This window comes from Struthio camelus, chromosome Z, assembly GCF_040807025.1.
Source record: "Struthio camelus isolate bStrCam1 chromosome Z, bStrCam1.hap1, whole genome shotgun sequence".
Taxonomy (NCBI): Eukaryota; Metazoa; Chordata; class Aves; order Struthioniformes; family Struthionidae; genus Struthio; species Struthio camelus.
Window position 1 is genome coordinate 85,467,383 of NC_090982.1, and position 18,984 is coordinate 85,486,366.

The window sequence follows — 18,984 nt, forward strand, 5'->3', positions numbered from 1 at the left end:
GAAGGGGATTTCAGAGATAAAAAGCCAGAGATCAGCCCTCGGCTAGAATAATCTTCATTGGACTGTCCCTGCCACCAGCCAAGGACCTGCCCTGAATCCTTCTCCTAAGCTACGAGGGCTATCGCTAGCTCTTCCTTACACACGTGATTTTCACGACACACATTTCTCCAGCTCCTCAGCGAAGATGCAAGCTTTGGGAAGCGCGCTGAACAGCCATGTGTCCAGGACATCCTGGGAATATGCATGTCCTTCCGGTGATTTCATGTGCCAGGGTACTTGAGACCAAATGACTTGTTCCTGGAAAACACTCATCTGGCCACAAGCTCTGATTCCAGCACCCTACTTCTCTTGATAGAGAAACAGACCGGACCAGCTTCCTACAAGCAGAGCCTGCTCAGCTGGCATCCAACGCATGCATAAAATACAGCCAGAAGTCTAGAAATCATACCATTACCTAAATCTTCCACCCATCCCACGTACAAGGGCTCAGCAGACTTTCACAGGCTCCTCTCCAGGGCATTTGTCTCAACATGTTCAGTACCACAATCACACAGGGTTAAATTTTATTGCCTCAAAAATAACATTTAAACGCCCAAGAGGGGGTAGGGGAGAGGGATACAGTGCCTCCCCCAAAGCCACATGCTCCTATATTTGGGGAATCTCATCTTAATTATTGTTTAAAAAAAAAAAAAGTCCCCCCACACACCAAGCCAATTAAAATAAAAAACTACCTCCTGCAATTTGATGATCTTTAGGTTGGACACTGTAAGTCAGTAGTTTCTGTGGAGGGCATGTCAAAGTCAGCAAATGACGACTGACTGACTGTAGCAAAACTATCGTGCCTCAACCTTCTGCTTGCAAATGCTTCAGCTTTTTTTTTTTCCCCTATAGCTGTTTTACTCAGAGGTCTGGCCAGATTCACAGCTCTCAAACTCATTTAATAAATCATCCCCCTCACCACGCCCAGAAGCAAGAGGAAAATCTGTGTCTCCCAGGCACCTGCTGATTGGATTAACGTGCCTCTTGCTAATTACCCAGTGAGGAAGAGCATGGCTGGAGCAACGCATTTATGAAGATAAATATTTTAACTTCACAGTTAGCACCGTAAACTCGTCCCAGCCTGAGAGACTCTTCAGTTGATTCAAGGGGAGAATGCCTTAATAATTTTGCCTTTTTTTTTTTTTTTTTTAAAGGCCATGAAATATTCATTTCAGTGAAATACGTAGTGTGTATTTCAGGTGCAATTAGTACTTGTTGGTTGGGAAAAAGCTCCTTGCTGAAGCAAAGCAAAGTGATCTGCATGTTTTCTTCCCTCGGCAGAGGGAAAGCAGAACTCTGCCCTATCTAATCTCACTATAGCAACAGGAAGACCTTGGCAACCCCGATCTTTGCGGTTATTAAGATGGGAGTAGAAAGAGTCAGGAGCACAGTGCCAAGAGATGCACAGTCAAGAACCTGACCTGGTTCCTACTGAGCAAATAAAGTGCCCTGTCTCGCTCAGGAGTAACGACGAGTTTTGGCTTCGCTGCAATTAACCCAGCCTCTTAGGTGGGTGTCAGCCCAAGGCTGGCTCCCCATAACTTCCTCGCTCAGGGGAGCGGGTGCTTTCGGGGACAGAAACGCCAAAGAGGAACGATGTGCCTCAGCTCACTGCAAAATATTAAACCTTGGTGACAGCCCAGCCCTGGGCAACTTCAGTCCTGGGCTCCTAAATGGGGGGCAGGACAGTCCCAGAGGTAACGTCGCTGCCATCAATTCCTGGCCGTTGCTGAGCCTCAGCTGGACAGGTGAGTCGTAGCTATAAGCCTTCTTCCTCATTAAAGAGGGAGTTTATTAACAGCCCTCTTAACAGCACTGCATCACCCTCCACAAGGGGACTCTTTCAGCAACCAAATAAACCAGCTTTTCATCTGCTTCAGGCTGCCACGTTCTCCTGAACTAGGCCCTGCAGCTCACAAGGCAGCACTCAACATCCCCCAGCCGCTCTGCTCCTCCATCCTTTCACCGTGGCGGCTGCCCATCAAAATAAGCTACTGACTCAGAGGACTGGCTGGGGAACTTGGCCAGGCTAAATTACTGTTACTATTACTATTCAGACTGCTAATAGAATAATAATCCATACTAAACTACCAAGACAGCATGAGTCAGTTGTTTTGATGGCAAAAGATCTGTTTGCCTTCTTGGGACCCATGTTCCTCCTACTGTTCATTCCACTATCACATTTCCACCCAAATGCAGCTGGTTTTTGGTTTTTTTTTCCTCCATTCTAGCCATCTGGATTAGCCCAAACAAGTTCCTCCACCAGCTTCTGCAACACTGTCCCGCAGCCCTACACCTACGGCAGGCGCACTTCACCTGGTTACAGCTGCCAGGACAGCCCCTGCTGCTCCCCGCTACCCTCGGCTTCTACTGCGGCCATCTCCATCACACAGGTCCTCAGCTGACTCCAGCCACCCTCCTCAAGATCCTAGCTTCAACTCCTCCAGGGTCTTACAGGCATTACATGGCTTTACAGTGTAAAGTAGGCAATTTGGCCAGTTCTAGATAGGATTACGACTGTGTTGATGCAAACGTGTTGCCAGTCGTTTCTTCCTCCATGAGGCAAAGAGGAGAGGAAGCCCCTGCCACTTCAAATAGCGTTCCCAGGTGGATTTTGCCCACTCAAGAGGCCCTGACGCTAGACACTAAGGCAGCCTAGTAGGAACGTAGCTCTGTACTCAGAGCTCTCTCTCATTCTTGCAGTCCTTAGAGACAATTAAAGGATAGCACTGGAAATGTAAATCCTCCAACAGCTGGGAAGAAAACTGCCAAGAAGGGTTTTGGACTGGTAGTTTTGGACCATAGAAAGCACAGGGGCATGCACTGTTTAAATATCATTGTGAATGGAGAAGCAACAAGAGACGAGAATAGATCAGATAAAACAATAGTGATTCTCCTCTGGAAGGGAAATGGTGCAGAAAACCTAAATATATGATTCCCATCCCTGAGCCAGCTATTCAAATGGTGTGTATTGGCCTAACTCCACCGAGTTACACTGATATCCACCAGCTGAGGATGGGATCCAAATTGCTAAGACTCTTCAGAGCGTTTGTTAGCATTTTCACTTGTTTGTATTTTTTTTTACTTTTGACTGATCTGGAAAGTACCTCAATCAAAATGCACCGTGCCCTTCAGTGCACATTAAAAATGAGTGCTATCAGGAACGAATGTCAGAATTTTAATAAGGGGCGAGATCCTCCTCTGGTAGGAAACAGAGCCCTTCCACCACCCCCAGCAACCCTCCATCACTGCCATTGCAGCCGTCCGTATGAGGCTCACATTTGCTGGCAGTCCACCAGCCCCCATGCTGGCTGGCTCAGCGGTGCACGCAGGAACAGCACATGGGGAATTTGGGGCAGCTGTAGGATAAGTGTTTCCCACAAACCCATTTCAGAACTGCATTGAGCACACAAGACTGCAGCAGTAAGCAAATCAAAATAAAACAAGACAAGTGTGTCATCCTTACAGCCCCTTTTAGCCTCCAAAGCCTGCCAGTATTAGATACCAAGAGGCTCTTTATCTTGTCACTGGTGACTAAGAACATCCATGTTATGATGGTACCATGAAAATACAGGTGATGGAAAGTGGCCCTTTTCCAAAGAGGATGGGTCTTTTAATATAGAAGATAAACAAAACATAATAATAAAGAGAATGCCATGAAGCATCCTTTTAGGTTTCTCTCATTCCACTTACATTTTATCTCTGGGGCTGAAGCTTTCCAGGAATTAAATAGCTGCAAGACACAACGTGGGTGAAACGAAATCAAACAGAGTCTGCAACATGAAAGACAAACTAAAAGGATGACAGCACTAGTTATACTGAGGGAGAAATAAGGAGGAAAGTAAATTAAAAGCAATTAAAAGGAATTAATTAAAAGGTATGCTGGAGCTATGAAAGAGGAAAAACAGCTATGCAGAGTTCACTAAACATCCCAAACTTTTAATTGTTGCACTTAGAACTACAAGCCCTAGGGGTTCAAAAACCCTGTGGCAGTTTCATAAAAAGTTCCCGTGACTTAAATTACTTCTTTGCCTCTAAGCCTCGATGGTGGAGAAGTTTCCGACCTTCTCCTCATAACCACAAAAGTAAAAGTGCATCCTGCTCTCCCCTCCTCTCTCCAATTGCAAAAGCTGAGAATCCACACAGCCATCTGACGCCAGGAGCAGGGGCTTTAAATAAAACGTTGCTGCTTTTGTTGTCCCCAGGGTCCGGCTGAATTATTCACACTGTCAAGATAGAGCACTCCCGGTCGGTTTTTGAAGGTCCCTCAGGGTGGTGGGGCCCCAGTCTGCACTGAAAGTCATCAGGCGCTCGAGGATTAGACGAGCACCCAGATTAGTCACAAGGGAGACAGCTCAGCCTGCCATCAGCTGAAGCGTTTTGCCTTTCGTGAAAAAGTCCTGCCTACATTTCCCACAATCTCTACAATCTAACAGTCGTTTTCAGCACGCGATCCCCGGTTAAGAGGGTTTAATGAGGACCTAAATCAAAACGTTACCCTGAAAAGGGCTGTGGATAGCAGGAACCCCTGGTCACTACTCAATGCCCATTCCAGATTTTCACTTTGCCAACTGTGATGGCTTTAACTAGGAAAAGTAAGGAAGTCCCCTACAGATAGCAAAAATGTACTTTATTAAGGGAATAGTGCTGATAGCTGAGAGTAACTATGAGAGGTCATAAAAAAGCAGGCAAAACACTGTTTGTGTTGGCCTATTGGATGCATATTATTTTCCTGGGATGCAAGCTGTGCCCCGACACCCAAGGCAAGAACACATGAAAAGGAGACAGGATGGCATTGCCAACGCAGGGTTTGTTGCGGAAGAAACTCCTCATCCCGCCTTTCTGCGTCCCACCAGGTGCTGAAAGGACGCAGTGCGGCAGTGCCCTCCAAAGGAGCGAAGCCCTCCGCTCGCACGCACCCGAAACTGCTCCCACAACCTCCGCTGCTGCCGTTCGACAGCCCGAGGTGCCAGCACGTTGCTTAGGCAGGAACGGCCAAATCCTGCCCCGGTGTCATTCCAACAACTTCGGCGGCACTACAGCAGCAATGATTTTGGCCCAACAACTCTGCTCCGTGCCACTGCCGAACAAGGACCTGACACAATGCAGCTCCACGGCGGCGAAAGCCATGTAGAGTGAAACCAGAAACAGACCATTTCGTTTTTGATAATCTCAACTCTCTTGATTGCTCATTCCTAATGTTGCCCTAACTTAGCTCTGTGTGTATATGGGGTCTGCACAACCTAAAAATCTGCTTAGGGTGACAGGCAAGGTCTAGAGCTCACTCTCGTTTTTTCACGCTCTCCACACCATATTTATATACTGTGCTCATCTCCACTGTCTACAAGACACGTCAAGTATAGAAAGAAATAGGGACTGTGCAAAAAACCCTATGTATTCCTACCTGACACCGCACAGTGCCCCAGCAGCGCCCCTACTGCCCTGTCGGCTAAGTTCATCACTTTATTCTGCTTTCTTTACAAATTTAACAAAGGGTCTGATTATGTATTTAACTAAGTGACAGTGGCAGATACCTCATGCTGATTTACACAACAATAACTCTGTTTCCAAACACATTCACTTCAAGCAGTTCACCCCAGTGAAAGAACCACAGTCGCAGTCCCGATGACAGTGAAAACATCGCTAGAAGTTACCTATTACAATTTAGAAAATTATTTTTTTTTTAAGGCACAGCTAATGTGACATGAAAAAACACTCTCTTTTTGACCCAAGCCTAGGGAGGAAAGAATTTTTGCTTGAAAGAAACAAACTCTTTTCATGCCTTCAAGTTAATTATAACTATTTTGCTTTATACATCACTTGCTCAGGAAGTTATGAGCCTTCCAGATCTCACTAGTTTATTTGGTATGGAGAAAGAGGGAGGTCTTAAAGTCACAGCTGTCACAGGCCCAGCTTCCATTAGGAAGATTAATCTTCTTTGAGATGCATCCACGGGAAGGTTTGAATCACGGGGCTGGATCCTGCTGTCGGTTACACAGTGTCAACAGCCTCGCTGGCAGGCAAGGGAAAGCAGAGCTGGACCGGCTGTTTTCAGTAAGCAGAAGAGCAACAGGCCTCTCAGCCAGCGCATGGAAGTAGAGAGGAGCCAAGTGGGGAGAGCGGTCTCTGAAAAGCATCCGAGATGAACTCTCCAAAATGCCCGTTGCCCTGCTTTTCTGGAGAGCAACAGCCCTCGCCCAGCCTGGACCAGAGAGAGCCATCTAGAATACACGGATCATTTTCCCAGCTGGACATTTTGACCGTGTCATCATCCAAATTCCCCTTCCCTATCACAGCAAGTGGCTCCTCTTTACCCTTCCCACTGTCACCCTCCTTTACATCCCTCTAAAATTCTGCTTTGTCGTCATCCCAACAAAAGCCCCAGATGGCCGATGACCACCCGTTACGCTAACCGCTCGCTCTGCTCCCTCCTGTCCCCCCTCCGCCCGCGTCCAGCTGCGTTACAGTTAGACAGCTGGCTCCTTGGGACATTTAGCAGCGTATTTATGCAACACCTAGCAAAGCAGGGCCCGGTGCCAGGGTGGGTCTCCCAGGCACTGTGGCCAGTTAATAACCGACTGCTAATAACGAACGCACTGCGATAGGAAGAGTCACAGAAGCACTCAACATTGGCTGCGTCTACAGGGTAGGATGCAGAAAGCTCCTGCCGGCCGCCCACCCGTGGGGACACAGCTGAGGGCGCAAGGCACTTCGTGCTCTGCTCGTCAAGGAGAAAGAAACCCAAGCCTATGGGCCCAGGAAGAACGCGATCCGCTCCAGAAGACCCACGGACCCATACCGCCGAGGGAGCAGGGCCACAGCACGTGCCACAGCCCTCTCTCACTAAATTAGGGGGAACCTTCCGATTTCTCGGTGCAAAACAAAACTCAGCTAACGAATCCGTGAGGAAACCCAGCCCATCTCAAGGGAAACAGCGCCGACACTGCAGCTGGCAGGGAGGAACTGCCGGGATGAGCGACTTGTGAACAAATCTCTCCGGAGGCTGACAGCAAGACCCTGCAAACAATCTTCAACTCCATTGCCCCCATCCACCCCTCGGAGCAGGAGGAGCAAAATTATTTAGCTTTGCACTGTAATTAGAGAGCAGCGTCTAACACGTACCCACTTTAGAAGTGGGGTCACATCACCCTGCCCAAACACCACGTTTGAGAACATGGACAGCACCTACACTGGCAGCGGCAGGAGAAATATGCTTAAACTGCCACATCATAGACCAAAGCAAAGCAAAGCCTGAAGTGTCACCACATAGTTCTTACATACTCCTACACACAGATACCAAAAGGACAGAAGAAACTGCTTAGCAGGGTAGAAACTGAAACTGCTCTAAATGAATGAGGGACTCCACTCAGTGCCGAGTTCATACCAATAGACGTCAGCGTGCAAAAACTTCTGCCTGACATTCAAAGGCCAAGTTACGTTTGCCTGCAAATTGCAGGCAAACGTAACTGAGAGTAGACTTCCGGAGCAGTTTTTGTGCAGGCGCTGCGCCTGCCACGGGGTTTTCTAGGTGCAAATATACATCACCTCCTGAAGAGAGAGGACTTTCAGTGACAGCCAAGCTGAAAACGGGGACCAAAACACTTATGGTACAACTCTGCTCTAGGCTAATCCAAGAGGAGCGTTGCCACTGCACATACCTCACCAGGGCCTTATCTTGAACCATGCGTAGAAAGAGCTGGAGTTCCTCAGCTAGCTGCAAGCTGTTGCAACAACACCTTGGGGGACATACCTCCTGTTTTGTTTTGCTTTTTCTGCATGCCAAGTTATGCTACTTTGTGAGTTAAGCTGTTTCGCTACAGCGTCCTGAGGTAGGAGTCTGAGAGCAGGGGGGACTCGAGCCAGGTGCAACACTGGCGTCACAACGTGGCAAACTCTGTGGCCAAGTCTGCTGCCTTCAGAAGACACAGAGTGATTCTGGGCTTTAATGTGGGGGACCCACAGCTGATTAATTTCACCCGTTCCTTAGAAAAAGGGCAGAACTCGGCTTGCCTAGCTACAAATTAAAAGGCAGCAGCTGATAAGTGATTAGCATACACTTTCCACTGCATGAGACCATCACTGACAAAATAACTATAAACCTTTTTTAAAGCATCGACTCTGAAGAATTATTCTGCCTCTGGGCTCCACTGCGTTTGCAGTGCCCTGTATTTGTTTCCCAGCTGAGACAATTGCAAGTTAAGTGTTCGCTGTTGTTGCTGCTACAGGGATTGCGCAGCTAAATAATTCAGTAACCAATTACTGTTTAACAATATCACTCCCTACCATTTGAGTGGCGATCCAGAGTTCAGGCCAAGAGATTGCAGCAAAAGGGAGTTTGCAATAAGCCTTCATTTGATGTGAAGACACCGATTTGTGCATTTCTTCTGTGCACAACTTACTGAACGACTGAAAGACAAAGAAGTCGTAACAGCAGTGCTGTATTGACCAGGGAGGACTCAAACAGGTGCCGGGATATGCCGCGTTTTATCACATGCCAAATAAGGACTTCAGTGAATTGCTGCTTGCCTCTAGGTCACCAGCTCAATCACCACCTAACAAAAGCAGTGATGGCAAAAGGTTCTGCCTGCGGGACGGTTCCTCGGTGAAATGAGCTGCTGATCAGTTCAGGTCCCACATCCAAGAAAAAACAGAGAGCAGAACAGCATAACACTGGAGGCAAGGACTCGGGCTCTGTGCCTATATCAGGAAATCTGGATTTCTCCCTCACCCCTGCCAGGGGGTGTGTATGAGAGAGACACTACCATATTTGATGCTTTCATTATCAGCATCAGGAGATAGGCCACAGCACGAAGAGCTAGCTCCTCCAAAAGGGTAGTCAACGCTCTCACGTTCAGATTCATCTCACTTAACCTGAGGCGCTGCACTAGGACCCAGTCCTAGTGCTATAGCCAGCAGAAAGGCAGAGCAGTATGTCAGACAACTGAACCTGGATCAAGACCCACGGTTTAGAAATACAACTGATCTCATTTGTAAAGACTCATTGATACCCTTGATTCATGGCATCCATGATGAGCTGCCCCTTGGCAAGGAAACAGGAGCTTATTTAAGGGCTGCAGCTCCCTCACACTTCAGCTTTGAACCCGCTCTTCTGCGTGCGGGGCATCTCGAGAGCTCACCTGGCTACCCCACGCTGAGCCCCATCCCCAACACAGCAGCTCAGCAGAGAATCAAGCTCACATTTTAAAGATATCCGTCTCGCCTTTGCAGTTCCTGGTTTTTGTGGCTTTAAAGCTTTCTTCTGCACAGCTATAAAAGGGTGTGAGAAAACTTGGAAAGGAAGCCCTGGGTGGTACAGACAACTGGAACAAGGAGCAATCTGTGCCCGGGGCGTGGGGCAGAGGAGGGGGCGGCAGAGCCCACGGTGCCACACTGAATGGCTGCCGGAAAGGAAATGACATACTGCACTATCCTGCTTTTGTTGAGGGGTGAGACCAAAGCGATCCAGAAAAACAAAAACGGATTATTCTGGCTTGTGCCGCGCCGCTCCCCCCACCCCCATGCAGGCTACAGGCTACTGCCTCCGGTGTCCTCCCTTCTGCAGATCATGGGGTATCTCAGAATAAGCAGCATCTGGTTCATTTGAGTGCTAGGATCTGGGCCCGTATTTTTATGCTCCCTGGGCTTCCGCCTGCTTGCTGCCTTTTAACAAGAAATCACAGCCATGAAGTTGCTGTCACTAGGTTTTTCTGGCTGGCAAAGCAGAGGCACGTTCACCAAGAGGGAACACCTCGCTCCTCTGCTCCTTGCTGTTCCCAGAGCCGGGGAGCTCGAGCAATGACAAAAAATGATGCAGCCGCCATGGGTACACTCGCTCCAAAGCGAATGGGCCGGTAGCGGTACGCTTGCTAGGTAGTGCGATTCTCACTCCCTGATGCAGCCCCACAGGGGGAAAAGGCAAGCAGGCGGCCTCACCCAGCCCTCTTCACGCTGCTCTAGCGCAAGTTGGTGCTTTAGCACATTGGCATCAGTGTCCTTCCTGATGGCTTTCCCCAACCCCCCTGAAACTTCTGAAATGCTGTCATTATGGGAGAACCCCAGCTGTGCTGTCAAAAAGTTTAAAAAGCATTTGACTGTTGTAATTCCAAAGAAGAGGTCAAAAACGTGATTTCTCAAACACACTAGCAAAACGCAGCAGGAGGCACGGAAGCAGCTCCAACCTGGGCTTCCGGATCAGCAGCAAGATTTGCAAGGAGGTCTGAGCAAGGGCCTCAGCACCTCATACACCCCCGGTCACTGCCCAGCTGCCTATGGGTGGTCACTTCTCCTGCCCTTGCGGGCCTGCCAGCCCAGCAATGCAACGCAGCTCCTTGGGGCACACAGAGGCTTCGTGCTTTCAGATTACGTCCCCTCAGCGAGGCCACACCACCACATCCTGCCCCAGAGAAGCCCTCGCCCACCTTGTTCAGGAACAGGGCTGCATGAGATCATCTTTCCTGCTGAGCCTGCCTCTCCCTCCAAACTCCCGGCTCCAAGTGCACCCTCTGCGACTCTGAGATTTCCTCGCTGTCCACGTGCGGCTGCTTGGGCTGAACTCCTTGTGCTTTGCACCTCCCCCTTCATCTTTCAGCTGGTATCTGTCTCTGCTCTACCCACTTTGCCTGTCTTCTCAAGCCTTGCAAGTGCAAACGTCCCTTTGTCCCTCTCCCTCATCTTCCCTTGCCCCCAGGCATTTCAAAACCTACTTGTCTGAACTCTGGTTCCTCTCTTGCTTCTGCTACCAAAATCGTTTTCACCCGCCCCTGGGGCAGGGGGCTCTCCTTGGTGCCTTTGCCTTGAGTGCAGCTGGCCACAAAGTCTGTCACTTCCCTCTCTCTTGCTCCCACACTCCACAGAGGCACATCCTCTCCCGATTCCCACCCCATCTCGGTGACCTCTCCATTGCCTTATCATCCCCATGCTGCTGGGCTTCTCCAGCACCTGTCAGCACGGATGGTTCACTACCTCACCATCTGCCCACAAGTTCACCCACTTCCTCGCTACAGCTAATGGTCTTCCTCCAGCCATGCCTAGGTCAGGTATTTCCCCTGCAGGTGTTGTTCATGTACTCCCAAGTGCTCAACCATTCTTTCAAACTCCTCCCTCAGTACCACACATTCTTTCCATATCTCTTTCCTATTGTTTCTGAATCTCACCCATCACTTCCTCCTCAAAAAAAAAAAAAAAATCACTCCTTATTCCACAGCTAAAGCTCTCTCCATGTTTGGGCCACCTCTCACTCTCCTCTCTGTAGTCTCCTCCCTTCAGGCGTTATGAAAACAATCTCATAAAGAGAAGCAAAGCACAAATGTCATTTTCTTATAAATTAAGGTAAGAAGCCCACCCTGAAATGAACTGCAACCTCTGTTTCTGCAGGATGGTATGTGTTATTAAAAACAAAAGCCCACAGGAACACAAACTAAACAAGTGTTCATAGACACAAATTCTGAGCATCTTCTGCTGCATCACTAGGGCAATTCAAACAGGCTCAAATAAGATTAAACAAAGATGGATGTGGGATTGCAGAAAGCAGAGCATGGAATATTGTGGGCCAGATCCATTCCAACTTTAAGATGACTTACATAGAAAGGAAACCGTCTCCTCTAGCTGCATTTTTAAGACAGGTATCTTTTGAAAGATCAATATGGAAACTACCACTTGCTCCCCTTAGAAGGTGGGCGTTATGGGCACCGACAGTAGTGCTGATGCACGCGTACAGGACTTTGCTACCAGCATCGCACGGTGGTTCCCCCTGCTTTGGGGGGTTTCCTCCCATTTATATTAAGCAAGAAAGCTGCCTTTTCTGTTTGAGTCAGCATGCTGAAGTTTCAGAAAGTCTAACAAACAAAAAGCTTATCGTCACTGACAATTTAAAGTCAACTTGCTAGCAAATTTTAATACAGCCATATTAGACAGGGAAGCAATCTCAACTAACGTTCTTCAGTACTAACAGACGATTTGGAAGGATAACGAAGATGATTAGCCTGAACAGTGTGAGGAGGTTTTGGCTAAACAAGAGAGCACTCTCGGGTTCTCTACTCATCACACTGGGATTCAAAGTCTCCTGTTTAAATTTAGCTGCCAACACATTCAAGGCTTGGTCCAGCCCCCATCTAGGTACTCCAAGCATATGGTGGAAAAAAGGTGCCAGGCTGCAAAGGGAGCTGCCTGCAAACATCGAGTTTTGCCTGGAGACACAGGGCACATTCAGGATATTTTTGTTGCTACTCCCACAAGTGGGACCTCCTGGAACTGAGCAAAGCTGCCCAGACCTAATATTACTGGAGGACAGCACTGATCTCCATTTCCCTACTTTGCACAAGACTATGCTTTCTTAGATCTCTTTTTCTCATTGGAAACTACACCCTGCACAGGGAAGGGTTAGCACTGGCCTTCATCAAAGCTTCCCTATTACCCAATTCATTACAGCCACAGAAATAAAAACACCTGATCAAGAGGTCCAGGCCTCTGCAGCAATGCAACTTCACTCTGCAGAGATTTCCCTTTAACAGCTTTCCTTGCCCAGAGCTCCCGAGCTGCAGCAGGTGCATCACTAGTTAGACACAGCACCCAGACCTGCAGCGGAAAGCTTTCTAGAGAGCAAACTTTTGAAAACACAAGACCCACTGTGCCTATCTGGTGCACTTCTGAACTCAAATCTGAGATGGCTTTATCAGACCCTTGCTGTGTGAGAATTGCTGTGAGGCACGCTCCTCGGTTCCTACCTGACGGGCGAGGCCAGGGCACTGCTGAGCTCCGGATAGGGAAGCCACTGCATCCCATCCTTAGCTGGCTTCAAACAGTATATGGTGTGCTCTCCCTCTGCCTCTGAGTGGACACTGCTGGCTCCCACCTGCTCAAATAAAGCCCACTTTCAAAGAAGCACAGCCTCTCCCCATTCCTGACCTGGCTGAGGCTCTCAAAGCTAGAAGCTGCAAACAAAATCAAGACATTATCAACCGCAGCTGACACTTCTAAGTAACACTTTTCCTACTTTAGCACATCAGAGCTTTCCCCTCTTTAAGGCATTTATTTCTCAGCACCCTGTGAGGCAGCACAGGACCAATGCACCTCTTCGGTTCTGCTGACTGGCATCACATTCCCACCTTTGGGCAGCGGATCCCCAGGTTTACAACGCACTGATGCTCCCGTTCGTACACCAAAGCTGCCAGGGAACGCACCAGCTCACATCCTGGGAGAAATGCGTTCTGCAGTCCTCTGGAGCTAGGCACCAGCTCGCAAACCCATCCAGGAAACCGGGTAAACGCACGGCTACGCGTGGCTGGCTCACACAGCGGTGGCTCCCTGTTAACAGGGCTCCAGCTAATTTGGCTACATCTGCATGAGCTGTGATAACTACAGTAAAGCTATGCCTGAGTGAGCTGCCCCAGTCATGCAGGAAGCCTGCGGGAGAGCAAGTAACTGAGCCCAGGCTTCTCCAGGCACCTGCTAACACCCCAAGCTCCAACCTTTACCTTTCCAAACAGTAGTTCTTAATTTTCATTATCAAGATGGTGAAAAATAAAGTTACATCTCTACCTGCATTCCGAGTTTAATACCGGCAGCATAAACTGAAAGACTATGGGCTTTGTGCAGAGGTTGGGCCGTGAATTGGACGAGAGAAATGGTGTGTTTTTTTTTTTTTCTTTTGATTGCACCTGTTTTCACAGGGATAATTTGCAATTGCGTCAATGCCCCAATCACCACCAGCTGGAACTGGAACCAGAAGCAAAGGCACTGGGGGACCTAGCAGCACCACCAATTCGGAGGTGGTTCCCCCTCCGTGGGGCCCAATCGTGCCCTTAGCCCGTCCAGCCACCCTCCCTGGCAGCACCCCTCCCTGCTGCTCACCCTCACCATCACCATCGCCATGAGCCTGAACCACACAGCAAAGCCACCTACCATAACCGAGCCACTGGGATCCAAATCCACCCGAGCAAAGCTGCTTCATGCAGATACGCCACTTCCTTTATGTTACTAATGAATTCTTACTGATAACCTATACGTGTAGCTGGCCAGCCAACCCACCGTGCCTGGGGCAGGCAGCAGAGACTCCTACTGCTCAGCTGTTTCTCATGACATAGCAAGGAGGAAGATTTAGCCCTCTGGGTCGTCTTAGTCAGCTGGGTCTCCTTAGACATCTGAGTCACCAGACACACATTAATCACCCCGGCCACCCTAGGCACCTCGGTCCCTGGGGGCCTGCACCTCACTCAAGAAGAAAGCGCAGGGAGAACCCTGGGGAAGTATCAAATGGCTGCGTGGAGAGAGCTGCTTCAGAGCGCGTGAAATTTTGCATATTTGGAAACACATAAAACAAGCCTCTCGTGCTAATAAAAATAGCTATCAATGCCTAAAAGCAAAAGATAAAGAGAAGTAAAGCTGACTGCAAATATTTTGGGGGTGCGCACCACACATTTTGCTTTATACCCACCACGGTGGTTGCTGAACGACTACGGAGCATAAAGATGTCTCTGCTCCCAGGAGCTTACGATGGAGCATAAGATAAGGCGTGACACGCAGTGAAAAGAAAAAGGGCCAGCCCGTCAGGCAGCAGCTCTGGTTTCCTCCAAGGCGTTGTGCTACCTGTCGATAAATATGTTCTCCATATGCAGCAGTTGTGTCCAGCAGCGGTCTCCAGTGTATAAGAAAAATCAGTGATTTTGTGCATTTTTCACATCCCACAGACACATCACCTGCACTTTGTCCACCAATTTGTTTCCCTCCAGAGTTATCCAAACACTCACAACTCAGTGAGACACTTCAAAACAATTAGCAGCTTTGTTAAGGAAAATAATAGACCACTAGGGAAGATAAGTCCTTCATCTCTCAAATATGCAATTTGGTCTTGCAAAACTATAGAAGTCTGAAATACAAGAGAGGCAATATTAAGCTTTACGTGACTTATACTTTTAAAGCACAAATTATGGCAACATATGAAGGTAACACGGGTGATTTGTAGCTATGGAAAACTTGGATCACCTCTTATCTAATGGTCTATCTATTTGTGCAGGAATACCAGGCTTCAACAGAGATAACTCTAAAAAATCACACCCACAACTGTAATACATAAAACCCTCCTGCTATTTTTAAAGGAGGTGAAAATGAATCACTTCCCCATTACTTCTGAGGCCCCCATAGATGCACTCTAAAAATACTACTGAGGAACCTGGATTTCCAAGTGGAAGGTAAACCTGTAATATATGTAAAAACAATCTTAAAACACTTCTAAAACAAACTGTAACATATTCCTAATATATGGTGGTGTGATGCAGCTAAAGCTATTTGTTTGAGATGATTACCTACAGAAGACCACACTGATGTTACCAACTGCACAGTACCACGGGCATGCTAGTCAAATGCACGTCAAAACATCTTTGTTGCATACCATCAATACACATATATTCAGTAGACAGATGCAGACAGAGATTAGGAAACATTTTTCAAGATCATTAGGACAGCCCTGCCGCTTGTAAAGGCAAAAGCTTCAGGATGCAATGAACTGAAAGTCAAAACAGAGAATTAAGATTTACATCTGAGATCAAGCTCTGGAGCGTGAAGCAATAACGGTATTCTGGATAGCACAAGAAGCAAGTTGCATACAATGCTACTTCTTCAGACAGGCAAAGCAGGCTAGAATGAAGTAGGCAGAGATCTATGTAGATTCCAGCTCATGACACACTCACCAGAGATTAAAAAGTCTAAGTACTTTCTAAACAACAAAAAAAGCCCCTTTAGTCATTAGTCCACCCTTCATTTTTTGATATAAAGTAGAAAATAAGCAGCACTTCCTAAACAACGAGGAGCAATATGAACAGTTTCAAAGATACCTCTCATGAATATTTGTTCTCCCTCCCAAATCATCAACCATTTAAGCAGTTTTCCAGGGGAAGGAAAGCAGATAGCTGTGAAGATAGTGCAAAAAATGGATCCACTTTCATGGTTGTGCATGTCACACCCTTGACCTTTACTGCCTCTGGGACCACCAGCACGTCCCTACTCATGATATGAAATAGCCTGAGCATTCTGCAGGAAACGCTGTGCATAAGTGCCTGCGTGAAATGAATGTAAAATGATGTACCTAATTTACATGTATAATTACCATGAATTAGTATGCAATTGGACAAGTAGACTCATTTTTTGCAGGCATGCAGTTTCTAAATTCAAGCCTCATCATGGAGCGATCTCATGGTTTGATAAATGGTTCAACTGAAGAACCGCTTCCAAGTTCTGCTGCTAACCTCAGCTCACTCTCCAGCTCCTCCATGGACAAATTTCAATCAGTAATAAGGGCTAAAAACATTCGCCGATCCCAGAGAGCTTTTAATAAATTCACAGGATTTTATCTATTAAAGGACCTCCAAGATGATCGAATCTTACCTCAACCCAAAGAAGAGCAGAATACCATTGGCTCCACTAAGCCCACGCGTTTGCAACGGAGCTAAAGAACGTTTCTCAGGAAGACATCCAATCCTGAATTAAACGTGACGGAAATTCATCATGTCCCTAGGTAAGTATTTCAGCAGGCTGGCTAGAGGAAGTTTGGAGTAGTCAGCTGAAAGACGCAGTAGAAATGCCTTTATTACTTGTTGATAGCATGCATGCTTTGAGCGCCGAGACAGCCGGCGAAAAGACGAGCCATCCCCTTTGACTCAGAGGCAGCACGCTCTTTCGAGCAGCGTTTTCGCTTCCCGACAGAAAGCAAACTCCACACAGGGAAGAGAGAACAAAGAAAGCCCCCCAAGCATCCTCCTTTGAAGCCCCAGCCGTAGGACCAGGCGTGCTTCAGGGACTCAGGGCGTCAGACCGCGGCGCGCCGTTGGCCGGGGAGAAACTGCCGCGCGGCCTGCGGGCGTGAGGAGCGCGAGCTGCGGTGGGAGCCAGGAGGCGAGGTTCGACTCCACCGTATGCCTTCCCCTTCCCGGGCCCCTTCGCAGGGCCGCGGGACCCAAGGGCAAGAAGCCACTATTCTTCAGAGTTACGCTACTCCCCTGGAAAGCCGCCTGCGAGCCAGCGCTGTGATCCCTGTCCCAGCAGAGCCTATATTTGCTGCAGAGCTCTGGAGTTTATCACGGAGAAAGAAGCCCGGGGAGGCGCTAGCAGCCGGCTCGCCCCGGGAGCGCGGCCCGCTCTCGGGACACCCGCGGGCTGCGAGATGCCGCCGGCTCCCAGAGGGGAAACGCGGCCCGGCCATACCGCGCGGGCGGGCCGCGGCGGCCGAGGGCCGGCGGAGCAGCGGGGCCGGGCAGGGCTGGGGCTGCACCGCGTGGGAGCGGGAGCCTGGCGAGGGCCATTTCTCCTTCTCTGAGGAAGAGCGCGGGGAGGAGGGGGAGGAAGAGTAACGGGGAATGACTAAGTCCCATTAACAGCCCGGGGGTTGCCAAGCAACGGGGAGGCAAAGGCGAGAGACAATAGGGACCGGGGCCAAAATAACAGAGGCGCCAGAGACCCCGCGCGAGGTGGGTGAGAGGAGGCTCGTATCTGGACGGCGATTAACCCCCGCGCGCCCGGGGCCCGCGGCTGGGGAGCCGCGGCCCGCTCCTCCGCCCCAAACGGGCCCGCGGAGGCGACGGAGGGAGGCGGTAACGCCGAGCCGCGCGCCGCCCGGGCCGGCGACGACCTGCGAAGGCGAACGCGCCGCCTCCCCGGCTGCTCGGGGCGCTCGAAGAGGCGGGATGAGCACGAGGACTTCCCCCGGGCTCGGGCCGGCGGGCAGCGCAGGGTTAACGGGAGCGTTAGGTCCCCAAGGGGCCGTCGTGGCCGCCGCGCTCCCCCACCCTGCCGCCCGCACCTCGTCCCCTTTTATCTGGCACCCCCGGGCAGCGCAACGGGCAGCCGCAATGGAAAGTTACAGCCGATTTCCCCTCGAAGGCTGCGCCAAGTCTTGCCAAAAAATGTAAGAGAGGAAACTAGCTCTAGACTGGAAGGTTGTTTTAATTTCCTCCTCTGCCCTTCTTTCTTCCCCCCACTCACCCCCCCCAGCTGATTTATATATTTTTTTAGCCTCTTCTTCTGCCCTTGAGCTCCGACTCCGAGAAGCGGCCCCCGGCGCCCAGCTCCCCGGTGAAGCCCCCAAACCAGCCCACGGTTTGGCTCCGCTCGGCCGCGGCTGCCCATCAGGCAGCGCTCGGGAAGGAAGGCAGGATTAACAGCTGTCACGGTGCCGTCCTCCACGGGGGCCCCCTCGCTACCGTTTTCAAAATCAAAAGTGCCCTCCTTCCTTTCTTCCTCCCCGCAGCCGAGCGATCCCGCGGTTCAGCTCGGACGCAGGAGGAGGGACACAAGTACAAATATTGCATCAGGTTTTTCCTAGCTCTGCAGCAAACACCCAGTGGAAGCAGGCGGGATTAGATAAGTAATGTTATGTTGAGTGCCGGTGGTGCGGCTGGAGGAGCCCAACACCACCAGCTCCGAGATAACACCACCCGCTTCCTCCAAGCGTTGTCCGCAGCCAGGGGTGGCAGCGCTTTGGCCTGGGGCTTTTTAATTCCGTTACTAGCAAAACGTCACACGTATTTTTGTAAAGAAGCAACTGGTTGATGCTGATTCAGTGGATGCCTCCGCCCTGCACCTGCGACACAATTTTTCAGAGCTCAGCTTTCAAATGGACTCAACTTTCAGAGTATGGATTGAGAAAAGAGACTGGTGGCTTTGAGACTCTCCCTGGGTAAAGCGGCTGCAAAAGCTTCAGAAGTTACTGCTCCCAGCCGCCCCCCACCTCTGCGTCGCCGCCACTTCTCTCCTCAAACCTAAAACATCTCCTTGCTAAAATACGAGGCCAGGAGCAGGCACGGCTGCCGGCCAGGCACGCTCTCCTCTGCCGACTCTTTCAGAGACCCCAGGATGGGCCGTAGGCAGGGATAACATGCAGGAGCACCACTGCTGTTTGCCCAGTGAGCACGAGCCAAAGCCCTTAGGTGCACAGCCCATCTGAGACCACAGAGGGGC

The 18,984-nt window shown here is 49.7% G+C and overlaps 1 protein-coding gene across 5 annotated transcripts in view; it reads right to left on the reverse strand.

Moving 5' to 3' along the window:
• Positions 1–18,984, reverse strand: part of ZBTB7C (zinc finger and BTB domain containing 7C) — a 195,235-nt gene that overhangs the window by 161,195 nt on the left and 15,056 nt on the right. Inside the window, exon 1 of one of the 5 annotated variants that reach the window (XM_068928422.1) lies at positions 16,417–16,443. The exons of 3 other annotated variants lie outside the window; for them this stretch is intronic. The gene's annotated coding sequence lies outside the window, so the exon portion shown is untranslated. Of the gene's footprint in view, positions 1–13,938; positions 13,990–16,416; positions 16,444–18,984 lie in introns of those variants that run through there. One more of the 5 variants, XM_068928423.1, reaches the window with a different exon arrangement.